This window comes from Somniosus microcephalus, chromosome 4 (genome assembly GCF_052327205.1).
Source record: "Somniosus microcephalus isolate GS21.2 chromosome 4, FLI_Smic_1.0, whole genome shotgun sequence".
NCBI classification, from domain to species: Eukaryota; Metazoa; Chordata; class Chondrichthyes; order Squaliformes; family Somniosidae; genus Somniosus; species Somniosus microcephalus.
The window spans coordinates 89,514,363-89,538,377 of record NC_140990.1 but is presented as its reverse complement, the minus strand read 5'-3'; the positions used below and the strand labels follow the sequence as shown (position 1 = coordinate 89,538,377).

At 53.2% G+C, this 24,015-nt stretch overlaps 1 protein-coding gene and 1 pseudogene across 1 annotated transcript in view; one reads left to right on the top strand and one right to left on the bottom strand.

Moving 5' to 3' along the window:
• Positions 1-24,015, top strand: part of LOC147119485 (uncharacterized) — a 146,583-nt gene that overhangs the window by 59,926 nt on the left and 62,642 nt on the right.
• On the bottom strand, positions 8,479-10,024 carry LOC147119486 (uncharacterized; annotated as a pseudogene).

The following is a 24,015-nucleotide window of genomic DNA, read 5'->3' as shown; positions in this document are numbered from 1 at the left end:
TGGTGAATCTTCGCTGCACTCCCTCCATGGCAAGAACATCCTTCCTCAGATAAGGCGACCAAAACTGCACACAATACTCAAGATGTGGTCTCACCAAGGCCCTGTACAACTGCAGCAAGACATCCTTGTTCCTGTACGCAAACCCTCTCGCTACGAAGGCCAACATACCATTTGCCTTCTTAACCGCCTGCTGCACGTGCATGCTTACCTTCAGCGACTGGTGCACAAGGACACCCAGGTCTCGTTGCACTTCCCCTTCTCCCAATCTATTGCCATTCAGATAATAATCTGCCTTCCTGTTTTTGCCACCAAAGTGGATAACCTCGCATTTATCCACGTTATATTGCATCTGCCATGCTTTTGCCCAATCACCCAACCTGTCCAAATCATCCTGGAGTTTCTCAGCATCCTCCTCACAGTACACACGCCCACCCAGCTTTGTGTCGTCTGCAAATTTGGAGATATTATATCTAGCATTAATATATATTGTGAATAGCTGGGGCCCAAGGACCGATCCCTGCGGTACCCCACTAGTCACTGCTTGCCACTCGGAAAAAGACCCGTTTATTCCAACTCTTTGCTTTCTGTCTGTCAATCAGTTCTCTATCCAAGTCAATACCTTGCCCCCAATCCCATGGCCTAGAAATTCATTGACGCCACTTTTGGGGCGCGAAAGTGGGGCGTCCGCTAAAGTTTGCGGCCGCCGCCAAATCTAGGCCACTTCTCCGATATTCATTAGCTTCGCCCTACTAGTTCGGGCGAGCGCTAAAACTGCTGCTGGACGCCTCTCTTTGGGCGCTAAGCCGGAGGTGGTGATCGATAGCGCCGAGGCCGGGCGCAGCGCAGGTGCGGCCATCTCGTGACTGACAGCAGACACCCTGGCGCCGGCCAGCTCTTAAAGGGGAAGGGTCGACTGTGTCTGCTGCCACGCCCTGGATAGTGGAGCCCTCCAGCTAGGCCTGAACACTGCTGCTGGACCCAAATAGCGCCTGAAGACATGGAGAAGGCCCGTGAACGTGCGCAGCGCTTCTCAGAGCGTGATCTGAGTGTGCTGCTTGCTGCTGTGGAGAAGAGGCGCCATGTTTTGTGCCCGGGCAATGGCAAGAAGGCGACGGTCCGCGTCTACAGGAGAGCCTGGAGGCATGTCGCCAGCAAGCTGTCAGCCAACAGCGACGTCCCCAGGACCGGTGCCCAATGCCGCAAAAAGTTAAATGACCTCACACGCATTGTCAGGGTGAGTACCCTTTCCAATGACCTCCTCATCCTTGCATGTGCACCTCACATTATGGGCAAAGGGACCTGAAAGCTCTAATGGCCAGCCTTCATCCAGCAGCTATGGCACAGGCATGAGCATCAATTGCACATTCTGCACTGAACACACTGGCCAAGCTATTCCACCATGGGAGGCATTGCACACCAGATCATGGCGACACACTGGCCAGGCTATTCCACCATGGGAGGCAGTGCACACCAGATCATGGCGACACACTGGCCAGGCTATTCCACCATGGGAGGCAGTGCACACCAGATCATGGCGACACACTGGCCAGGCTATTCCACCATGGGAGGCAGTGCACACCAGATCATGGCGACACACTGGCCAGGCTATTCCACCATGGGAGGCAGTGCACACCAGATCATGGCGACACACTGGCCAGGCTATTCCACCATGGGAGGCAGTGCACACAAGATCACGGCGACACACTGTACTCAGAGGCCGTCCTTTCTCTTGCAGGCCAAGCTGGTGAATAATCGCAAGAGCCGGACTGCGACCGGGGGAGGCCGACCCCATATCCAGCCACTCACCGACCTGCAACATCGCGTGGAGCGCCTCATGGGTGGCCGGGTGATTGGGACCGTTGCATGTGGAGATGCCGACCCTGTTCTGGGCAGCAATGGTAAGGACATCACCTTTTGCACCTCTCTCGTCCCACTTGCGCATCAGATCTACATCTGAGGAGTTGGGGTGAGGGGGTTGGAGAGTAGGGGTGAAAGAGGAGTTGGGGTGAGGGGGTTGGAGAGTAGGGGTGAAAGAGGAGTTGGGGTGAGGGGGGTTGGAGAGTAGGGGTGAAAGAGGAGTTGGGGTGAGGGGGTTGGAGAGTAGGGGTGAAAGAGGAGTTGGGGTGAGGGGGTTGGAGAGTAGGGGTGAAAGAGGAGTTGGGGTGAGGGGGGTTGGAGAGTATGGGTGAAAGAAGAGTTGGGGTGAGGGGGTTGGAGAGTAGGGGTGAAAGAGGAGTTGGGGTGAGGGGGTTGGAGAGTAGGGGTGAAAGAGGAGTTGGGGTGAGGGGGGTTGGAGAGTAGGTGTGAAAGAGAAGTTGGGGTGAGGGGGTTGGAGAGTAGGGGGGAAAGAGGAGTTGGGGTGAGGGGGTTGGAGAGTAGGGGGGAAAGAGGAGTTGGGGTGAGGGGGTTGGAGAGTAGGGGTGAAAGAGGAGTTGGGGTGAGGGGGGTTGGAGAGTAGGTGTGAAAGAGGAGTTGGGGTGAGCGGGTTGGAGAGTAGGGGTGAAAGAGGAGTTGGGGTGAGGGGGTTGGAGAGTAGGGGTGAAAGAGGAGTTGGGGTGAGGGGGTTGGAGAGTAGGGGTGAAAGAGGAGTTGGGGTGAGGGGGGTTGGAGAGTTGGGGTGAAAGAGGAGTTGGGGTGAGGGAGGTTGGAGAGTAGGGGTGAAAGAGGAGTTGGGGTGAGGGGTGTTGGAGAGTAGGGGTGAAAGTGGAGTTGGGGTGAGGGGGGGTTGGAGAGATGGGGTGAAAGAGGAGTTGGGGTGAGCGGGTTGGAGAGTAGGGGTGAAAGAGGAGTTGGGGTGAGGGGGTTGGAGAGTAGGGGTGAAAGAGGAGTTGGGGTGAGGGGGGTTGGAGAGTTGGGGTGAAAGAGGAGTTGGGGTGAGGGAGGTTGGAGAGTAGGGGTGAAAGTGGAGTTGGGGTGAGGGGGGGTTGGAGAGATGGGGTGAAAGAGGAGTTGGGGTGAGGGGGTTGGAGAGTAGGGGTGAAAGTGGAGTTGGGGTGAGGGGGGGTTGGAGAGTAGGGGTGAAAGAGGAGTTGGGGTGAGGGGGTTGGAGAGTAGGGGTGAAAGAGGAGTTGGGGTGAGGGAGGTTGGAGAGTAGGGGTGAAAGAGGAGTTGGGGTGAACAATAAGCCCCGACTCTCCGGCACGTGCTCGCTGATCCTCCAACCACAGCCTGACTTTTTCCTGCTCCTGCGGTGTTTGAGCGCTCAGCCTGCGCCTGTCTTTCAGTCCCCTTCACTCACTCTGCAGCGGGGCCTCGGTTCTTCTGCTCTGCAGCTCAACACCCTTTTCAATGGGAAATATCCAAGCACAAAAGATGCAGCAGGGAAATGGAGCAGCAGAGGGGGCTCGGCGGGGAGAGGTCCTGCTTCACCCTGCGTTAAAGGGGCAAAACCCCAAGGCAGGAAAGAGAGAGCCCAGAAAAAGATCAGAAGCTGCTGAGTGAAGGACTGGGATTGGAAGGTGGAAACAGCGAGCTTCCTCCCTGAGACTAAATCCAGGGACCACTTACACTGAGACACCAAATCCAGGGACCACATACACTGAGACACAAAATCCAGGGACCTCTAACACTGAGACACCAAATCCAGGGACCACTTACACTGAGACACTAAATACAGGGAACACTTACACTGTGACACCAAATCCAGGGACCACTTACATTGTGTCACCAAATCCAGGGACCATTTACACTGAGACACCAAATCCAGGGACCATTTACACCGAGACACCAAATCCAGGGACCACTTACACTGAGAACATAAGAACATAAAAAATAGGAGCAGGAATAGGCCACTTGGCCCCTCCAGCCTGCTCCGCCATTCAATAAGATCATGGCTGATCTTGGGTTCGAAGCCACTTCCCCGCCTGCTCCCCATAACCCTTCACTCCCCTATCTTGCAAAAATTTGTCTATCTCCACCTTAAATGTATTTAATGACCCAGCCTGCACAGCTCTCTGGGGCAGAGAATTCCACAGATTTACGACCCTCTGAGAGAAGAAATTCCTCCTCATCTCAGTTCTAAAAGGGCGACCCTTTATTCTAAAACTGTGCCCCCGAGTTCTAGATTTCCCCACGAGGGGAAACACCCTCTCTGCATCTACCTTGTCGAGCCCCCTCAGTATCTTGTATGTTTCAATAAAATCACCTCTCATTCTTCTAAACTCCAATGAGTATAGACCCAGCCTGCTCAACCTTTCCTCATAAGTCAACCCCCTCATCTCTGGAATTAACCTAGTGAATCGTCTCTGAACTGCCTCCAATGCAAGTATATCCTTCCTTAAATAAGGAGACCAAAACTGTACACAGTACTCGAGGTGTGGTCTCACCAATACCCTGTACAGTTGTAGCAGGACTTCCCTGCTTTTATACTCCAGCCCCCTTGCAATAAAGGTCAACATTCCATTTGCCCTTTTGATTACTTGCTGTACCCGCATGCTAACTTTTTGTGTTTCATGCACAAGGACCCCCAGGTCCCTCTGAACGGTAGCATTTTGTAATCTCTCTCCATTTAAATAATAATTTGCTTTTTTATTTTTCCTGCCAAAGTGTATAACCTCACACTTTCCACATTATACTCCATCTGCCAAATGTTTGCCCATTCACTTACCCTGTCTATATCCCTTTGCAGGTTCTTTGAGTCCTCTGCACAACTTGCTTTCCCACCCATCTTTGTATCATCCACAAACTTGGCTACATTACACTCGGTCCCTTCATCCAAGTCATTAATGTAGATTGTAAATAGTTGAGACCCCAGCACCGATCCCTATGGCACCCCACTAGTTACCGTTTGCCAACCGGAAAATGACCCATTTATCCCGACTCTCTGCTTTCTGTTAGTTTGCCAATTCTCTATCTTATGCAGTAACCTTTTATGTGGTACCTTATCGAATGCCTTCTGGAAATCCAAATAAACCACATCCACTGTTTTACCTTTGTCCACCCTGCTCGTTACCTCTTCAAAGAACTCCAGCAAGTTTGTTAAACATGATTTCCCTTTCATAAGACCATGCTTACTCTGCTTGACTGCATTATGATTTTCCAAATGCCCTGCTACTGCTTCCTTAATGAAGGACTCCAGCATTTTCCCAATGACAGATGTTAGGCTAACTGGTCTATAGTTTCCTGCTTTCTGTCTCCCTTCTTTTTTAAATAGGGGTATTACATTTGCGGTTTTCCAATCTGCTGGGACCTCTCCAGAGTCCAAGGAATTTTGGTATATTGCAACCAATGCATCCACTATCTCTGCAGCCACTTCTTTTAAGACCCTGGGATGCAGGCCACCTGGTCCAGGGAACTTGACATCTTTTAGTCCCATTATTTTACCAAATACTATTTCCTTAGTGATAGTGATTGTCCTTAGTTCCCCCCTCCCTGTGACCCCTTGATTATCCATTATTGGGATGCTGTTAGTGTCTTCTACCGTGAAGACAGATACAAAATATTTGTTCAGAGTCTCTGCCATTTCCCCGTTCCCCATTATTATTTCCCCAGTCTCATCCTCTAAGGGACCAACATTTACTTAAGCTACCCTCTTCCTTTTTATATACCTGTAGAAGCTCTTACTATCTGTTTTAATGTTTCTTGCCAGTTTACTCTCATAATTCACCTTCTCATGCTTTATTATTTTTTTAGTCATTCTTTGCTGGTTTTTAAAAATTACCCAATCCTCTGGTCTCCCACCAATCTTGGCAAAATTGTATGCCTTTGTTTTCAATTTGATACCAACCTTTACTTCCTTAGTTCGCTCCCTTCTCTTAAAATCTTTCTTTCTCACTGGAATATATTTTTGTTGAGACTTATGAAATATTTCCTTAAATATCCACCACTGCATTTCAACTGTCTTACCCTTTAATTTATTTTTCCAGTCCACTTTAGCCAGTTCTGCCCTCATGCCATTGTAATTGCCTTTGTTTAAGATCAGGACACTGGTTTGAGAAACAACTTTCTCACCCTCCAACTGAATTTCAAATTCAACCATGCTATGATCACTCTTTCCTAGAGGATCCTTTACTATGAGATCATTTATTAATTCTGTCTCATTACATAGTACCAGATCCAAGATAGCCTGCTCCCTGGTTGGTTCCATTACATACTGTTCTAGGAAACCATCCCGGATGCACTCTATGAACTCCTCCTCAAGGCTACCATGGCCAATTTGATTTGTCCAATCAATATGGAGATTAAAATCACCCATGATTATTACCGTACCTTTTTTACAGCCCTCCATTATTTGTTGATTTATACTCTGTCGAAAACTATTGCTACTGTTTGGGGGCCTGTAGACTACACCCAGCAGAGGCTTTTTTCCCTTTATTATTTTTTATCTCCACCCAAACCGATTCTACATCTTGATCTTCTGAGCCAGCATCACTTCTCACCACTGCACTGATCCCATCCTTTTGCAACAAAGCCACCCCACCTCCCTTTCCTTTCTGTCTATCCTTCCGAATTGTCAAATACCCTGGAATATTCAGTTCCCAGTCCTGGTCACCTTGCAACCACGTCTCTGGAATGGCGATCAGATCATACCCATTTGTATCTATTTGTGCCATAAGCTCATCTATCTTGTTATGAATGCTGCGTGTATTCAGATATAGAGCTTTTAACTTTGTCTTTTTACCATTCCTCCTTGTTTTGGCCCCATTTTCTGTTGCACTTTTATTTTTAAACATTCTGTCCCTTCCTGTCACACTATGGTTATTATTTCCCCTATATCTATCCTGCTCTATTGCTTTCTCATTTCTCAAATGGGAATCAGAGAGCCTCAGTCTGGGGAATGGTCATGGTGGTGAAACCAGCTCTAGCGAGGGTGAAAGGTGGGTAATGGATGAAGATATGATGGTGGAATCAGATGGCGAATGGTGGGGCCTGGTGACAGGTTATTGTCCGAAGCCCTTTTCAGGCAGGCCGATGATTGGATGAAACCACAGCAACACCTGGATTCGCCTGTTCTTGTCCCCAAATCCCAAAGTCAAATGTCCCTGATGTCTTTTTCTGTGGGAAATGTCGAGATGTGAAAGAAGGAAGGAAATCAGGCTCGGGCCAGAAAGAAAGTTCCTTGAATGAACAATTTATGAGGCTGTTTTGTGACTTGTCTGCCTGAGGTTAAAAAAAAATGAAATGAAAAAGGACAAGGCTAGTGACACTGGCGTTGTCAATAGTGGCTTCTATCCCTAACCCCAAACCACTAACTCCTAATCTTAACCCATAACGATAACCACTAACCTCTAATCCGAACTACTAACCTCTAGTCCTAACACCAACCACGAGCTCTAAATTGTTCAGTGTCAAAAGTCATTGTGATGTCACCGATGATGCAGGTCAGCCACATTAACAACAGTAATTGTGATGTCACCACTGATGCAGGTCAGCCGCATGAACAATAGTAATTGTGATGTCACCGATGATGCAGGTCGGCTGCATTAACAATAGAAATTGTGATGTCACCGCTGATGCAGGTTGTCTGTGTTGTCAATAGTCATTGTGATGTCACCAGTAATGGAAGTCGGCCGTGTTGTCAATAGTCATTGTGATGTCACCGATGATGCAGGTCGGCCGCATTAACGATAGTCATTGTGATGTCGCTGACGATGCTGTGGAATTCACTTCCAGGGTCAGTGGTTGGGTAACAAGGTTCTGTGGTGACAAGTGGTCCTCATGTTTTTATCCAGGGCAGGCCTCAGCCCAGTCACTTGCTCCAAATGTTGATGCAATGGTTCAAGCTGAGAGGTGCCAGGGATCGGGAGCAGCAGCAGTTATAAATAAAATCTAACTGTAAATAATCACTGATATAGTTTATCTTCATTTATTCCTATTTTAATAACATTTGCTGAATGTGGCCCACAACAAGTGCCAGGATATCGGATCAGACCCACCATAGAAAATGAGTTTGTCACCCGAGGTCGACAATGTCAACCGGATTCCCCTCATCCACCAACCTCGCAACATCTTCACAAAACTCCAGCTAGTTTGTAAGACGTGACCTTGTTTTCTGAACCCCTGTTGAGTATCTCTAACGGCCTCTTCCCTTTCCTCGGTGATCATAAACATCTCTCAGGATCCCTTCAAGCATCTTCCCTGTGATCGAGGTCACACCGATGGGCCTGTAGTTCCCCGGCTCTGATGTGTGACCAATTTGGAAAATGGGAGCGAGGTGAGCTGCCTTCCAATCTCAGGGAACAATCCCTGACTCTATGGAGCTGTTGATGATATGGGCAAGGGGCTCACAGAGCACCGTCCCATCTCTTTAAACACCAGTGGGTGGCTATCATCTGGACCTTACAGGCCTCAAGATTAACCCGCATGGAGACTTTGCTGTCAGTGAAGAGAGACGAGAAAGACCAAAGTTCCGTTTGCCCCTCTCAGTGTGGCCCTGAAGGACTGTGTCCAGGCTGAAGTTCTGTTCCCACCGTATGATCCTCCCCCAGATTGTCCTTTCTGAGCTCCAGCCAGGTGATGCTAAACACTCAGGTGGGAAAGACAAAAATCTACAAAAGTGTGTTTAAAACAAAGCTCATTTATTTGCATATATCCAGAATATTAAACTCCAGACAGTTATAGGGTCATTAACATCCGCAGAAACAAACTCCAACTGTCAGAATGAACATGGTTCAGTCCTGGATTTGATTAACAGCAGCAATAACAGCAGAATAAAACCCCTGCAGTCACTTTTGAACTCGCTGGTGAGTCAGCAGGTGGGATGACCGAGTGAATCCCTTCCCACAGACAGAGCAGGTGAACGGTCTCTCCCCAGTGTGAACTCGCTGGTGTGTCAGCAGGTTTGATGACTGAATGAATCCCATCCCACAGAGCAGGTGAACGGCCTCTCCCCAGTGTGAACTCACTGGTGTGTCAGCAGGTTGGATGACTGAGTGAATCCCTTTCCACACTTAGAGCAGGTGAACGGTCTCTCCCCGGTGTGAACTTGCTGGTGTTTCAGAAGGTCAGATGACCGAGTGAATCCCTTCCCACACTCAGAGCAGGTGAACGCCCTCTCCCCAGTGTGAACTCGCTGGTGTCTCAGCAGATCCTTTTTCCTTATTAATCTCTTCTCACAGTAAGAACATTTAAAAGGTCTCTTATCAGTGTGAATGTGCTGGTGTGTCAGCAGGTTGGATGACTGAGTGAATCCCTTCCCACACACGGAGCAGGTGAACGGTCTCTCCCCAGAATGAGTGTGCTGGTGTACAGTGAGTTCAGATGATCGCCTGAACCCAGTCCCACAGTGAGAGCACCTGAATGGCCTCTCGTCAGTGTGAACAAGTTGACGGCATGTCAATCCCCCAGAACTTTTAAAGTGCTTCCCACAGTCTGGGCATTTAAAAGGTCTCTCATCAGTGTGAACTCGCTGATGAGTCAGCAGGTGGGATGAACAATTGAATCCCTTCCCACACACAGGGCAGGTGAATGGCCTCTCCCCAGTGTGAACTCGCTGGTGTTTCACAAGGTCGGATGACTGAGTGAATCCCTTTCCACACTCAGAGCATGTGAACAGCCTCTTCCCAGTGTGAACTTGCTGGTGTATCAGTAGGTGGGATGACTGAGTGAAACCCTTCCCACACTCAGAGCAGCTGAACGGCCTCTCCCTGGTGTGAACTCGCTTGTGTCTCAACAGGCCAGAGGATCGGCTGAAGCCACGTCCACACACAGAACACGTGTACGGTTTCTCCCCACTGTGAACGGTGCTTTTTGCTTCCATGTTCCACGTCCGATGATATTCAGGTCCCAGTTAATTGAGTGACTCGGTCAGATCTTGATGTGCTGTTTGGTTTGAACTTCCCATCTTCAAATCCTCCCTTTCTAATACCCTGTGAAATGAATTTCAAACAAGAGAAAGGGAGCATGAGAGAGAACCCAGAAAAAAACGGACAGGTTGTGAAATTGAGCTCAATGAATCTGGTTATTTGTGGGGACTGCACTAGAAAAAAGTGACTATGAAAGCTGTCAGATTGTTGTAAAAACCGAACTGGTTCACGAATGTCCTTCAGGGATGGGAACCCGCCACCCGGTCTGGGCCTACACAAGACTCTGGCCTTTATGGGAGGAGAGAGAGAGGTGGGCGGCGGCGAAGGTGAAGGATTTTATACATCTGCAACTGGACAAGGACTTTGACAGACCCTCCCAAACCCGCGACCTCCACCACCTAGAAGGACCAGGGCAGCAGGTGCATGGGAACACCACCACCTCCAAGTTCCTCACCAAGTCACACACCATCCTGACTGGGACATATTCGTTCCTGCATCATCGCTCGGTGAAAATCCTGGAACGCACTCCCTAACAGCATTGTGGGAGTACATTCACCACATGGACTGCAGCTGTTCAAGAAGAAGGCCCACCATCACCTTCTCAACAGGAAACTAGGGATTGGCAAAATATGCTGGTCTTGTTAGCGACACCCACACCCCACGAATGAATAAAGCTGTATGTAAAATAGATTAAAAGCCTTTACAGAAATGCCTGTTCCTGAAACAATATTCTTTTACATTGTAGGGACAGCGTCTGTTTCGGAATCTAATCTCCCCTAGAATCCACCTCCCTTGACAGTCCCACATTGGAAATTGTTGGGTCCTCCTGGGCTCAGAAGTACTGGGGGTTAAACCCAGCAGCTTCTCCTCCATCTCTACTCCAGCTCAAACTGAAGCAACAAAAAGACCTACACAGGCGGCCAGGGACCGACTTCCGCATCCATCGCCCACCCTGATACAAGCTGGCTCTGGATTGGCGGGTCTGGCTGTGTCAATGCCAGTTGTGGTTTCTCCTGTCTGGGGGAGGCGCTGCACCCTGGGTTTCCTGGTGCCGGGGCCCTGGCCGCACGTCCGCCGGGCCCAGCCACTCTGATTCGGGGCCTGAGACGCGCACTCGGTGTTGCTGAGGCCGCACTCGCCCCCACTCAGTGTCCTGGAGCCGCACCGTGCATGCTCCACGCAGGAAGGTGGTCTTCGGGGAACCTGCTGCGCCCCTGCTGACGGAGATAGGCCGTATTCACCCGCGTGGGGCACTCTGGGTAATGGCATCCACCATGTTCAGTATTGTGTTTTCCTGGAGTTCCAATTCTGAGTTTCAGACACTTCAGTGCCAAGTGGATCAGGTGTTATTAGCTCATTCATTGCCCTCACTCCATCACTGTTAGAGGCTTCAAGGGGATCTCGACAGGCTCAGTGAGTGGGCGAGAACATGGCAGATGGAATATAATGTGGATAAATGTGAAGTTATCCACTTTGGTAGAAAAAACAGAAAGGCAGAGTATTTCCTAAATGGTGAAAGATTGGGGAATGCAGGTGCTCAAAGGGACCTGGATGTCCTTGTACATGTGTCACTGAAAGTGAATGTTCAGGTGCAGCAAGCCATTAGGAAGGCAAATGTTATGCTGGCCTTCGTTACAAGAGGATTTGAGTACAGGAGTAAAGAAGTCTTACTCCAATTATATAGGGCGTTGGTGAGACCACACCTGGAGTACTGTGTACAATTTTGGTCTCCTTACCTAAGGAAGGATATACTTGCCATAGAGGGAGTGCAACGAAGGTTCACGAGATTGATTCCTGGGATGGCGGGACTGTCGTATGAGAAGAGATTGAGTAAACTAGGCCTGTATTCTCTTGAATTCAGAAGAATGAGAGGGGATCTCATTGAAGCATACAAAATTATTACAGGGCTTCATAGGGTGGATGCTGGGAGAATGTTTCCCTTGGCTGGGGAATCTAGAACCAGGGGCCACAGCCTCAGGATAAAGGGTCAGCCATTCAGGGCTGAGATGAGAAGAAATTTCTTCACACAGCGGGTGGTGAATCTTTGGAATTCTCTACCCCAGAGGGCTGTGGAGGCTCAGTCATTGGGTATATTCAAAACAGAAGTCGATAGATTTCTGACCGGTAAGGGCATCAAGGGATATGGCGATAGGGCCGGTGAATGGAGTTGAGGCAGAAGATCAGCCATGATGTCACTGAATGGTGGAGCAGGCTCGAAGGGCCGAATGGCCTACTCCTGCTCCTATTTTTCATGTTCTTATAAAGGTACAGAGATTGATTTCCCTTATTGTGCATCTGTTTGTGCTATTTAGAGAAAGAAAGTCTTGCATTTATATAACGCCTTTCATGACCACAGGACATCCCAAAGCGTTTATAGCCAATGAAGTACTTTTTGAAGTGTAGCCATTGTTGGAACGTAGGAAACAAACAAACAAACAAACAGCAATGTGATAATGACCAGATAATTTGTTTCTATGATGTTGATTGAGGGGTAATGGAGAAGGACGATGTAGACATAGAAATCGGGCAGGGGGACTGTGATATACTTGAACATATTAGCATTGAGAGGGAGGAGGTACTAGCGGTTTTAGCAGGCTTAAAAGTGGATAAATCCCCAGGCCCGGACGAGATGTATCCCAGGCTGCTGTGTGAGGCAAAGGAGGAGATTGCAGGGGCTCTGACACAAATTTTCAGAACCTCTCTGGCCACAGGGGATGTGCCAGAGGACTGGAGAACAGCTAACGTAGTACCATTATTCAAGAAGGGTAGTAGGGATAAACCAGGGAATTACAGGCCAGTGAGCCTAACATCAGTGGTAGGGAAATTATTGGAAAAAATTCTGAGGGACAGAATTAGTCTCCATTTGGAGAGGCAGGGATTAATCAGAGATAGTCAGCATGGCTTTGTCAAGGGAAGATCATGTCTGACCAATTTGATTGAATTTTTCGAGGGGGTAACTAGGTGTGTGGATGAGGGTAGTGCAGTGGATGTGGTATACATGGATTTCAGTAAGGTTTTCGATAAAGTCCCGCATAGGAGACTGATCAAGAAGGTAAGAGCCCATGGGATCCAGGGTGCCTTGGCACATTGGATCCAAAACTGGCTTAGTGGCAGAAGGTAGAGGGTGATGGTCGAAGGTTGTTTTTGTGATTGGAAGCCTGTGTCCAGTGGGGTACCGCAGGGATTGGTGCTGGGTCCCTTGCTGTTTGTGGTCTACATTAATGATTTGGATGTGAATGTAAAAGGTATGATCAGTAAGTTCGCAGATGACACGAAAATTGGTGGGGTGGTAAATAGCGAGAAGGGTAGCCTCAGTCTGCAGGACGATATAGATGGGTTGGTCAGATGGGCGGAACAGTGGCAAATGGAATTTAACCCTGAAAAGTGTGAGGTGATGCATTTTGGAGGGACTAACAAGGCAAGGGAATACACAATGAATGGTAAGACCCTAGGAAAGACAGAGGATCAGAGGGACCTTGGTGTGAATGTACATAGATCCCTGAAGGCAGCAGAACAGGTGGATAAGGTGGTTAAAAAGGCATATGGGATACTTGCCTTCATTAGCCGAGGCATAGAATATAAGAGCAGGGAGGTTATGATGGAGCTGTACAAAACGCTGGTTAGGCCACAGCTGGAATACTGTGTGCAGTTCTGGTCACCACACTATAGGAAGGATGTGATTGCTTTGGAGAGGGTGCAGAGGAGATTCACCAGGATGTTACCTGGGCTGGAGCGCTTCAGCTATGAAGAAAGACTGGACAGGCTGGGGTTGTTTTCCTTGGAGCAGAGAAGGCTGAGGGGGGACCTGATTGAGGTGTACAAAATTATGAGGGGCATAGATAGGGTAGATAGAAAGGAACTTTTTCCCTTAGTAGAGGGGTCAATAACAAGGGGGCATAGCTTCAAGGTAAGGGGCAGGAGGTTTAGAGGGGATTTAAGGAAGAACTTTTTCACCCAGAGGGTGGTTGGAATCTGGAACTCAATGCCTGAAAGGGTGGTAGAGGCAGGAACCCTAACAACATTCAAGAAGCATTTGGATGAGCACTTGAAATGCCATAGCATACAAGGGACCAAGTGCTGGAAAATGGGATTAGAATAGACAGGGCTTGATGGCCGGCGCGGACGCGATGGGCCACTTTCTGTGCTGTATAACTCTATGACTCTATAAATATTGGCCAGGACACCGGGGAGAACTCCCTTGGCTCTTCTTCGAAATAGTACCATGGGATCCTTTACGTCCACCCGAAAGAGCAGACGGGACCTCGGTTCAATACCACATCCAAAAGACAGCACCTCCAACAGTGCAGCGGCTCAGTACTGCACTGGAGTATCAGACTAGATTTTTGTGCTTAAGTCACTGGAGTGGGAACTTGAACCAACAACCTTCTGACTCAGAGACAAGGGAGATACCAACTGAGCCGAGGCCTGACACAAAGACAATGGCTCACCCGTATAGATGCAGACCTATAGTAGTTAAAGTCAGGGTCGGGCTCTGTGGCTGAGGGATGAAGCTGGTGAGTGTGCAGTGGAGAATCAGGGTCGGGCTAGGTCACTGAGGGATGAAAGAGGCGAGTGTGCAGTGGAGAGTCAGAGACGGGCTAGGTCACTGAGGGATGAAGGAGGCAAGTGTGCAGTGGAGAATCAGGGTAGGGCTAGGTCACTGAGGGATGAAAGAGGCGAGTGTGCAGTGGAGAGTCAGAGACGGGCTAGGTCACTGAGGGATGAAGGAGGCAAGTGTGCAGTGGAGAATCAGGGTAGGGCTAGGTCACTGAGGGATGAAGGCGGCGAGTGTGCAGTGGAGAGTCAGGGTCGGGCTAGGTCACTGAGGGATGAAGGACGCGAGTGTGCAGTGGAGAGTCAGAGACGGGCTAGGTCACTGAGGGATGAAGGAGGCGAGTGTGCAGTGGAGAGTCAGGGTCGGGCTAGATCACTGAGGGATGAAGGAGGCGAGTGTGCAGTGGAGAGTCAGGGTAGGGCTAGGTCACTGAGGGATGAAGGAGGCGAGTGTGCAGTGGAGAGTCAGGGTCGGGCTAGGTCACTGAGGCATGAAGGAGGCGAGTGTGCAGTGGAGAATCAGGGTCAGGCTAGGTCAGTGAGGGATGAAGGAGGCGAGTGTGCAGTGCAGTGTCAGGGTAGGGCTAGGTCACTGAGGGATGAAGGAGGCGAGTGTGCAGTGGAGAATCAGGGTAGGGCTAGGTCACTGAGGGATGAAGGAGGCGAGTGTGCAGTGGAGAGTCAGGGTCGGGCTAGGTCACTGAGGGATGAAGGAGGCGAGTGTGCAGTGGAGAATCAGGGTAGGGCTAGGTCACTGAGGGATGAAGGCGGCGAGTGTGCAGTGGAGAGTCAGGGTCGGGCTAGGTCACTGAGGGATGAAGGACGCGAGTGTGCAGTGGAGAGTCAGAGACGGGCTAGGTCACTGAGGGATGAAGGAGGCGAGTGTGCAGTGGAGAGTCAGGGTCGGGCTAGATCACTGAGGGATGAAGGAGGCGAGTGTGCAGTGGAGAGTCAGGGTCGGGCTAGGTCACTGAGGCATGAAGGAGGCGAGTGTGCAGTGGAGAGTCAGGGTAGGGCTAGGTCACTGAGGGATGAAGGAGGCGAGTGTGCAGTGGAGAGTCAGGGTCGGGCTAGGTCACTGAGGCATGAAGGAGGCGAGTGTGCAGTGGAGAATCAGGGTCAGGCTAGGTCAGTGAGGGATGAAGGAGGCGAGTGTGCAGTGCAGTGTCAGGGTAGGGCTAGGTCACTGAGGGATGAAGGAGGCGAGTGTGCAGTGGAGAATCAGGGTAGGGCTAGGTCACTGAGGGATGAAGGAGGCGAGTGTGCAGTGGAGAGTCAGGGTCGGGCTAGGTCACTGAGGGATGAAGGAGGCGAGTGTGCAGTGGAGAGTCAGGGTAGGGCTAGGTCACTGAGGGATGCAGGAGGCGAGTGTGCAGTGGAGAGTCAGGGTCGGGCTAGGTCACTGAAGGATGAAGGAGGCGAGTGTGCAGTGGAGTCAGGGCCGGGCTACGTCACTGAGGTATGAAGCAGGCGAGTGTGCAGTGGAGAGTCAGGGTAGGGCTAGGTCACTGAGGGATGAAGGAGGCGAGTGTGCAGTGGAGAATCAGGGTCGGGCTAGTTCACTGAGGGATGAAGGAGGCGAGTGTGCAGTGGAGAGTCAGGGATGGGCTAGGTCACTGAGGGATGAAGGAGGCGAGTGTGCAGTGGAGTCAGGGCCGGGCTACGTCACTGAGGGATGAAGGAGGCGAGTGTGCAGTGGAGAGTCAGGGTCGGGCTAGGTCACTGAGGGATGAAGGAGGTGAGTGTGCAGTGGAGAGTCAGGGTAGGGCTAGATCACTGAGGGATGAAGGACGCGAGTGTGTAGTGGAGAGTCAGGGTCGGGCTAGGTCACTGAGGGATAAAGGAGGCGAGTGTGCTGTGGAGATTCAGGGTAGGGCTAGATCACTGAGGGGTGAAGGAGGCGAGTGTGCAGTGGAGAGTCAGGGTCGGGCTAGGTCACTGAGGGATGGAGGAGGCGAGTGTGCAGTGGAGAGTCAGGGTCGGGCTAGGTCACTGAGGGATGAAGGAGGCGAGTGTGCAGTGGAGAGTCAGGGTCGGGCTAGTTCATTGAGGGATGAAGGAGGCGAGTGTGCAATGCAGTGTCAGGGTAGGGCTAGGTCACTGAGGGATGAAGGAGGCGAGTGTGCAGTGGAGAGTCAGGGTCGGGCTAGGTCACTGAGGGATGAAGGAGGCGAGTGTGCAGTGGAGAGTCAGGGTAGGGCTAGGTCACTGAGGGATGAAGGAGGCGAGTGTGCAGTGGAGAGTCAGGGTCGGGCTAGGTCACTGAGGGATGGAGGAGGCGAGTGTGCAGTGGAGAGTCAGGGTCGGGCTAGGTCACTGAGGGATGAAGGAGGCGAGTGTGCAGTGGAGGGTCAGGGTAGGGCTAGGTGGATGAAGGAGGCGAGTGTGCAATGCAGTGTCAGGGTAGGGCTAGGTCACTGAGGGATGAAGGAGGCGAGTGTGCAGTGGAGAGTCAGAGACGGGCTAGGTCACTGAGGGATGAAGGAGGCGAGTGTGCAGTGGAGAGTCAGGGTCGGGCTAGGTCACTGAGGGATGAAGGAGGCGAGTGTGCAGTGGAGAGTCATGGTAGGGCTAGGTCACTGAGGGATGAAGGAGGCGAGTGTGCAGTGCAGTGTCAGGGTAGGGCTAGGTCACTGAGGGATGAAGGAGGCGAGTGTGCAGTGGAGAGTCAGGGTAGGGCTAGGTCACTGAGGGATGAAGGAGGCGAGTGTGCAGTGCAGTGTCAGGGTAGGGCTAGGTCACTGAGGGATGAAGGAGGCGAGTGTGCAGTGGAGATTCAGGGTAGGGCTAGGTCACTGAGGGATGAAGGAGGTGAGTGTGCAGTGGAGAATCAGGGTAGGGCTAGGTCACTGAGGGATGAAGGAGGCGAGTGTGCAGTGGAGAGTCAGGGTCGGGCTAGGTCACTGAGGGATGAAGGAGGCGAGTCTGTAGTGGAGAGTCAGGGTAGGGCTAGGTCACTGAGGCATGAAGGAGGCGAGTGTGCAGTGGAGAGTCAGGGTAGGGCTAGGTCACTGAGGGATGAAGGAGGCGAGTGTGCAGTGGAGAGTCAGGGTAGGGCTAGGTCACTGAGGGATGAAGGAGGCGCGTGTGCAGTGGAGAGTCAGGGTAGGGCTAGGTCACTGAGGGATGAAGGAGGCGAGTGTGCAGTGGAGAGTCAGGGTAGGGCTTGGTCACTGAGGGATGAAGGAGGCGAGTGTGCAGTGGAGAGTCAGGGTAGGGCTAGGTCACTGAGGGATGCAGGAGGCGAGTGTGCAGTGGAGAGTCAGGGCCGGGCTAGGTCACTGAAGGATGAAGGAGGCGAGTGTGCAGTGGAGTCAGGGCCGGGCTAGGTCACTGAAGGATGAAGGAGGCGAGTGTGCAGTGGAGTCAGGGCCGGGCTACGTCACTGAGGTATGAAGCAGGCGAGTGTGCAGTGGAGAATCAGGGTCGGGCTGGTTCACTGAGGGATGAAGGAGGCGAGTGTGCAGTGGAGAGTCAGGGATGGGCTAGGTCACTGAGGGATGAAGGAGGCGAGTGTGCAGTGGAGTCAGGGCCGGGCTAGGTCACTGAGGGATGGAGGAGGCGAGTGTGCAGTGGAGAGTCAGGGTCGGGCTAGGTCACTGAGGGATGAAGGAGGCGAGTGTGCAGTGGAGAGTCAGGGTCGGGCTAGGTCACTGAGGGATGAAGGAGGCGAGTGTGCAGTGGAGAGTCAGGGTAGGGCTAGGTCACCGAGGGATGAAGGAGGCGAGTGTGCAGTGGAGAGTCAGGGTAGGGCTAGGTCACTGAGGGATGAAGGAGGCGAGTGTGCAATGCAGTGTCAGGGTAGGGCTAGGTCACTGAGGGATGAAGGAGGCGAGTGTGCAGTGGGGAGTCAGGGTAGGGCTAGGTCACTGAGGGATGAAGCAGGCGAGTGTGCAGTGAAGAGTCAGGGTCGGGCTAGGTCACTGAGGGATGATGGAGGCGAGTGTGCAGTGGAGAGTCAGGGTCGGGCTAGGTCACTGAGGGATGAAGGAGGCGAGTGTGCAGTGGAGAGTCAGGGTAGGGCTAGGTCACTGAGGGATGAAGGAGGCGAGTGTGCAGTGGAGGGTCAGGGTAGGGCTAGGTCACTGAGGGTTGAAGCAGGCGAGTGTGCAGTGGAGAGTGAGGGTCGGGCTAGGTCACTGAGGGATGAAGGAGGCGAGTGTGCAGTGGAGCATCAGGGTCGGGCTAGGTCACTCAGGGATGAAGGAGGCGAGTGTGCAATGCAGTGTCAGGGTAGGGCTAGGTCACTGAGGGATGAAGGAGGTGAGTGTGCAGTGGAGAGTCAGGGTCAGGCTAGGTCACTGAGGGATGAAGGAGGCGAGTGTGCAGTGGAGAGTCAGGGTAGGGTTGGTCACTGAGGGATGAAGGAGGCGAGTGTGCAGTGGAGAGTCAGTGTCGGGCTAGGTCACTGAGGGATGAAGGAGGTGAGTGTGCAGTAGAGAGTCAGGGTCGGGCTAGGTCACTGAGGGATGAAGGAGGCGAGTGTGCAGTGGAGAGTCAGGGTAGGGCTAGGTCACTGAGGGATGAAGGAGGCGAGTGTGCAGTGGAGGGTCAGGGTAGGGCTAGGTCACTGAGGGATGAAGGAGGCGAGTGTGCAGTGGAGAGTCAGTGTCGGGCTAGGTCACTGAGGGATGAAGGAGGTGAGTGTGCAGTGGAGAGTCAGGGTCGGGCTAGGTCACTGAGGGATGAAGGAGGCGAGTGTGCAGTGGAGAGTCAGGGTCGGGCTAGGTCATTGAGGGATGAAGGAGGCGAGTGTGTAGTGGAGAGTCAGGGTAGGGCTAGGTCACTGAGGGATGAAGGAGGCGAGTGTGCAGTGGAGAGTCAGGATAGAGCTAGATCACTGAGGGATGAAGGAGGCGAGTGTGCAGTGGAGAGTCAGGGTCGGGCTAGGTCACTGAGGGATGAAGGAGGCGAGTGTGTAGTGGAGAGTCAGGGTCGGGCTTGGGCACTGAGGGATGAAGGAGGCGAGTGTGTAGTGGAGAGTCAGGGTAGGGCTAGGTCACTGAGGGATGAAGTAGGTGAGTCTGTAGTGGAGAGTCAGGGTAGGGCTAGGTCACTGAGGGATGAAGGAGGCGAGTGTGCAGTGGAGAGTCAGGGTCGGGCTAGGTCACTGAGGGATGAAGGAGGCGAGTGTGCAGTGGAGAGCCAGGGTCGGGCTAGGTCACTGAGGGATGAAGGAGGCGAGTGTGCAGTGGAGAGTCAGGGTCGGGCTAGGTCACTGAGGGATGAAGGAGGCGAGTGTGCAGTGGAGAGTCAGGGTAGGGCTAGGTCACTGAGGGATGAAGGAGGCGAGTGTGCAGTGGAGAGTCAGGGTCGGGCTAGGTCAGTGAGGGATGAAGGAGGCGAGTGTGCAGTGGAGAGTCAGGGTCGGGCTAGGTCACTGAGGGATGAAGGAGGCGAGTGTGCAGTGGAGAGTCAGGGTCGGGCTAGGTCAGTGAGGGATGAAGGAGGCGAGTGTGCAGTGGAGAGCCAGGGTCGGGCTAGGTCACTGAGGGATGAAGGAGGCGAGTGTGCAGTGGAGAGTCAGGGTCGGGCTAGGTCACTGAGGGATGAAGGAGGCGAGTGTGCAGTGGAGAGTCAGGGTAGGGCTAGGTCACTGAGGGATGAAGGAGGCGAGTGTGCAGTGGAGAGTCAGGGTCGGGCTAGGTCAGTGAGGGATGAAGGAGGCGAGTGTGCAGTGGAGAGTCAGGGTCGGGCTAGGTCACTGAGGGATGAAGGAGGCGAGTGTGCAGTGGAGAGTCAGGCTCGGGCTAGGACACTGAGGGATGAAGGAGGCGAGTGTGCAGTGGAGAGTCAGGGTAGGGCTAGGTCACTGAGGGATGAAGGAGGCGAGTGTGCAATGCAGTGTCACGGTAGGGCTAGGACACTGAGGGATGAAGGAGGCGAGTGTGCAGTGGAGAGTCAGGGTCGGGCTAGGTCCCTGAGGGATGAAGGAGGCGAGTGTGTAGTGGAGAGTCAGTGTCGGGCTAGGTCACTGAGGGATGAAGGAGGCGAGTGTGCAGTGGAGAGTCAGGGTCGGGCTAGGTCACTGAGGGATGAAGTAGGCGAGTCTGTAGTGGAGAGTCAGGGTAGGGCTAGGTCACTGAGGGATGAAGGAGGCGAGTGTGCAGTGGAGAGTCAGGGTCGGGCTAGGTCACTGAGGGATGAAGGAGGCGAGTGTGTAGTGGAGAGTCAGGGTCGGGCTAGGTCACTGAGGGATGAAGGAGGCGAGTGTGCAGTGGAGAGCCAGGGTCGGGCTCGGTCACTGAGGGATGAAGGAGGCGAGTGTGCAGTGGAGAGTCAGGGTCGGGCTAGGTCAGTGAGGGATGAAGGAGGTGAGTGTGCAGTGGAGAGTCAGGGTAGGGCTAGGTCACTGAGGGATGAAGGAGGCGAGTGTGCAGTGGAGAGTCAGTGTAGGGCTAGGTCACTGAGGGATGAAGGAGGCGAGTGTGTAGTGGAGAGTCAGTGTCGGGCTAGGTCACTGAGGGATGAAGGAGGCGAGTGTGCAGCGGAGAGTCAGGGTCGGGCTAGGTCAGTGAGGGATGAAGGAGGCGAGTGTGCAGTGGAGAGTCAGGGTAGGGCTAGGTCACTGAGGGATGAAGGAGGCGAGTGTGCAGTGGAGAATCAGGGTCGGGCTAGGACACTGAGGGATGAAGGAGGCGAGTGTGCAGTGGAGAGTCAGGCTCGGGCTAGGACACTGAGGGATGAAGGAGGCGAGTGTGCAGTGGAGAGTCAGGGTCGGGCTAGGTCACTGAGGGATGAAGGAGGCGAGTGTGCAGTGGAGAGTCAGGGTCGGGCTAGATCACTGAGGGATGAAGGAGGTGAGTGTGCAGTGGAGAGTCAGGGTCGGGCTAGGTGACTGAGGGATGAAGGAGGCGAGTGTTCAGTGGAGAGTCAGGGTAGGACGAGGTCACTGAGGGATGAAGGAGGCGAGTTTGTAGTGGAGAGTCAGGGTCGGGCTAGGTCACTGAGGGATGAAGGAGGCGAGTGTGCAGTGGAGAGTCAGGGTAGGGCTAGGTCACTGAGGGATGAAGGAGGCGAGTGTGCAGTGAAGAGTCAGGGTAGGGCTAGGTCACTGAGGGATGAAGGAGGAGAGTGTGCAGTGGAGTCTCAGGGTCGGGCTAGGTGACTGAGGGATGAAGGAGGCGAGTGTGTAGTGGAGTCGCAGGGTCGGGCTAGGTCACTGAGGGATGAAGGAGGCGAGTGTGCAGTGGAGAGTCAGGGTAGGGCTAGGTCACTGAGGGATGAAGGAGGCGAGTGTGCAGTGGAGAGTCAGGGATGGGCTCGGTCACTGAGGGATGAAGGAGGCGAGTGTGCAGTGGAGAGTCAGGGTAGGGCTAGATCAGTGAGGGATGAAGGAGGCGAGTGTGCAGTGGAGAGTCAGGGTCGGGCTAGGTCACTGAGGGAGGATGCGAGCGTGCAGTGCAGTGTCAGGGCCGGGCTAGGTCACTGAGGGATGAAGGAGGCGAGCGTGCAGTGCAGTGTCAGGGTAGGCTAGGTCCCTGAGGGATGAAGGAGGCGAGTGTGCAGTGCAGTGTCAGGGTAGGGCTAGGTCCCTGAGGGATGAAGGAGGCGAGTGTGCAGTGGAGAGTCAGGGTCGGGCTAGGTCACTGAGGGATGAAGGAGGCGAGTGTGTAGTGGAGAGTCAGTGTAGAGCTAGGTCACTGAGGGATGAAGGAGGCGAGTGTGCAGTGGAGAGTCAGGGTCGGGCTAGGTCACTGAGGGATGAAGGAGGCGAGTGTGCAGTGGAGAGTCAGTGTAGGGCTAGGTCACTGAGGGATGAAGGAGGCGAGTGTGCAGTGGAGAGTCAGGGTAGGGCTAGGTCACTGAGGGATGAAGGAGGCGAGTGTGCAGTGGAGAGTCAGGGTAGGGCTAGGTCACTGAGGGATGAAGGAGGCGAGTGTGTAGTGGAGAGTCAGGGTCGGGCTAGGTTACTGAGGGATGAAGGAGGCGAGTGTGCAGTGGAGAATTAGGGTAGGGCTAGGTCACTGAGGGATGAAGGAGGCGAGCGTGCAGTGCAGTGTCAGGGTAGGCTAGGTCCCTGAGGGATGAAGGAGGCGAGTGTGCAGTGCAGTGTCAGGGTAGGGCTAGGTCCCTGAGGGATGAAGGAGGCGAGTGTGCAGTGGAGAGTCAGGGTCGGGCTAGGTCACTGAGGGATGAAGGAGGCGAGTGTGTAGTGGAGAGTCAGTGTAGAGCTAGGTCACTGAGGGATGAAGGAGGCGAGTGTGCAGTGGAGAGTCAGGGTAGGGCTAGGTCACTGAGGGATGAAGGAGGCGAGTGTGCAGTGGAGAGTCAGGGTAGGGCTAGGTCACTGAGGGATGAAGGAGGCGAGTGTGCAGTGGAGAGTCAGGGTCGGGCTAGGTCACTGAGGGATGAAGGAGGCGAGTGTGCAGTGGAGAGTCAGTTTAGGGCTAGGTCACTGAGGGTTGAAGGAGGCGAGTGTGTAGTGGAGAGTCAGGGTCGGGCTAGGTTACTGAGGGATGAAGGAGGCGAGTGTGCAGTGGAGAATTAGGGTAGGGCTCGCCTCATACATCCCTCAGTGACGTCGCTTTGCGCTGACATGCGCCCAGTGGGCGGGCTCTGCTCCCGTTGTTTCCGGTCACTCCCCCCCCCCGGAGGACCCGCCCCCTCCCTGCTCAGTCCATGTGATCCTCTCCGGTGGTCCGCACCTCGCATGCACCCTGCTGCAGTTGGAACCAGTCTGTCTTTCCTCCACCAAGATGGCGGCAGGATCTTGCGGAGGCAGCATTGGTGGTACCTCTCCAGTGTTTTGAGCTGCCTGCTTTACATAGTCCATGTCTCTGAAGCATACAGGAGGGCAGGTATCACTACTGTTCTGTAGACCATGAGCTTGGTGCTGGGTTTGAGGTCCTGGTCTTCAAACGCTCTCTTCCTTGGCAGGATAGGCACACCAACGTTAAGTGTTCTTGCTCAGGCCAACATCCCCAGCATCGAAGCTTTGACTACGCTCGATCAGCTCCGATGGATGGGTCACATTGTCCGCTTGCCCGATACGAGACTCCCAAAACAAGCGCTCTACTCGGAGCTCCGGCACGGCAAGAGAGCCCCAGGTGGGCAGAGGAAACGCTTCAAGGACACCCCTCAAAGCCTCCTTGAAAAAGTGCAACACCCCCACCGACACCTGGGAATCCCTGGCCCAAGGCCGCACAAAGTGGAGGAGAAGCATCCGGGAAGGCGCTGAACACCTCGAGTGTCTTCGCCGGGAGCAAACGGAAACCAAACGCAAACAGCGGAAGGAGCGCACGTCAACCCAAGCACCCCACCCACCCGCCCCTTCAACCACCATCTGCCTCACCTGTGACAAGAGACTGTAGGTCTGCATTGGACTCATCAGTCACCTGAGAACTCATTGTTAATGTGGAAGCATCATCCTCGGTTCTGGGGGACTGCCTAAGAAGAAGGCGGCGCGTAACCCGGGCCTGTCACCGAGAAAAAGCCTCACCACTGCCGGCCGCTGGATCTCATTCGGGCCCGAGGCACGGCCTACCTGCAGTTTATTAATCTCCCAACCCCGCTCCCGCCGACCTGCAGCTTCGCCCGGCGACTGCGCGAGGCTTTCTTTGTAAAGTTGGCGAGGGACACGTGACCCGGGCCCACTGCCTGATTGACGGGAGCTTCCGACCAATAGGGAGCGAGCAGGGCGGGGCTGGAGGAGCAAGCTGGCGGCGGGTCCTCCAACCAATCAGGGAGCCCGAGGGGCGGGACTAGCGCCGGCTGA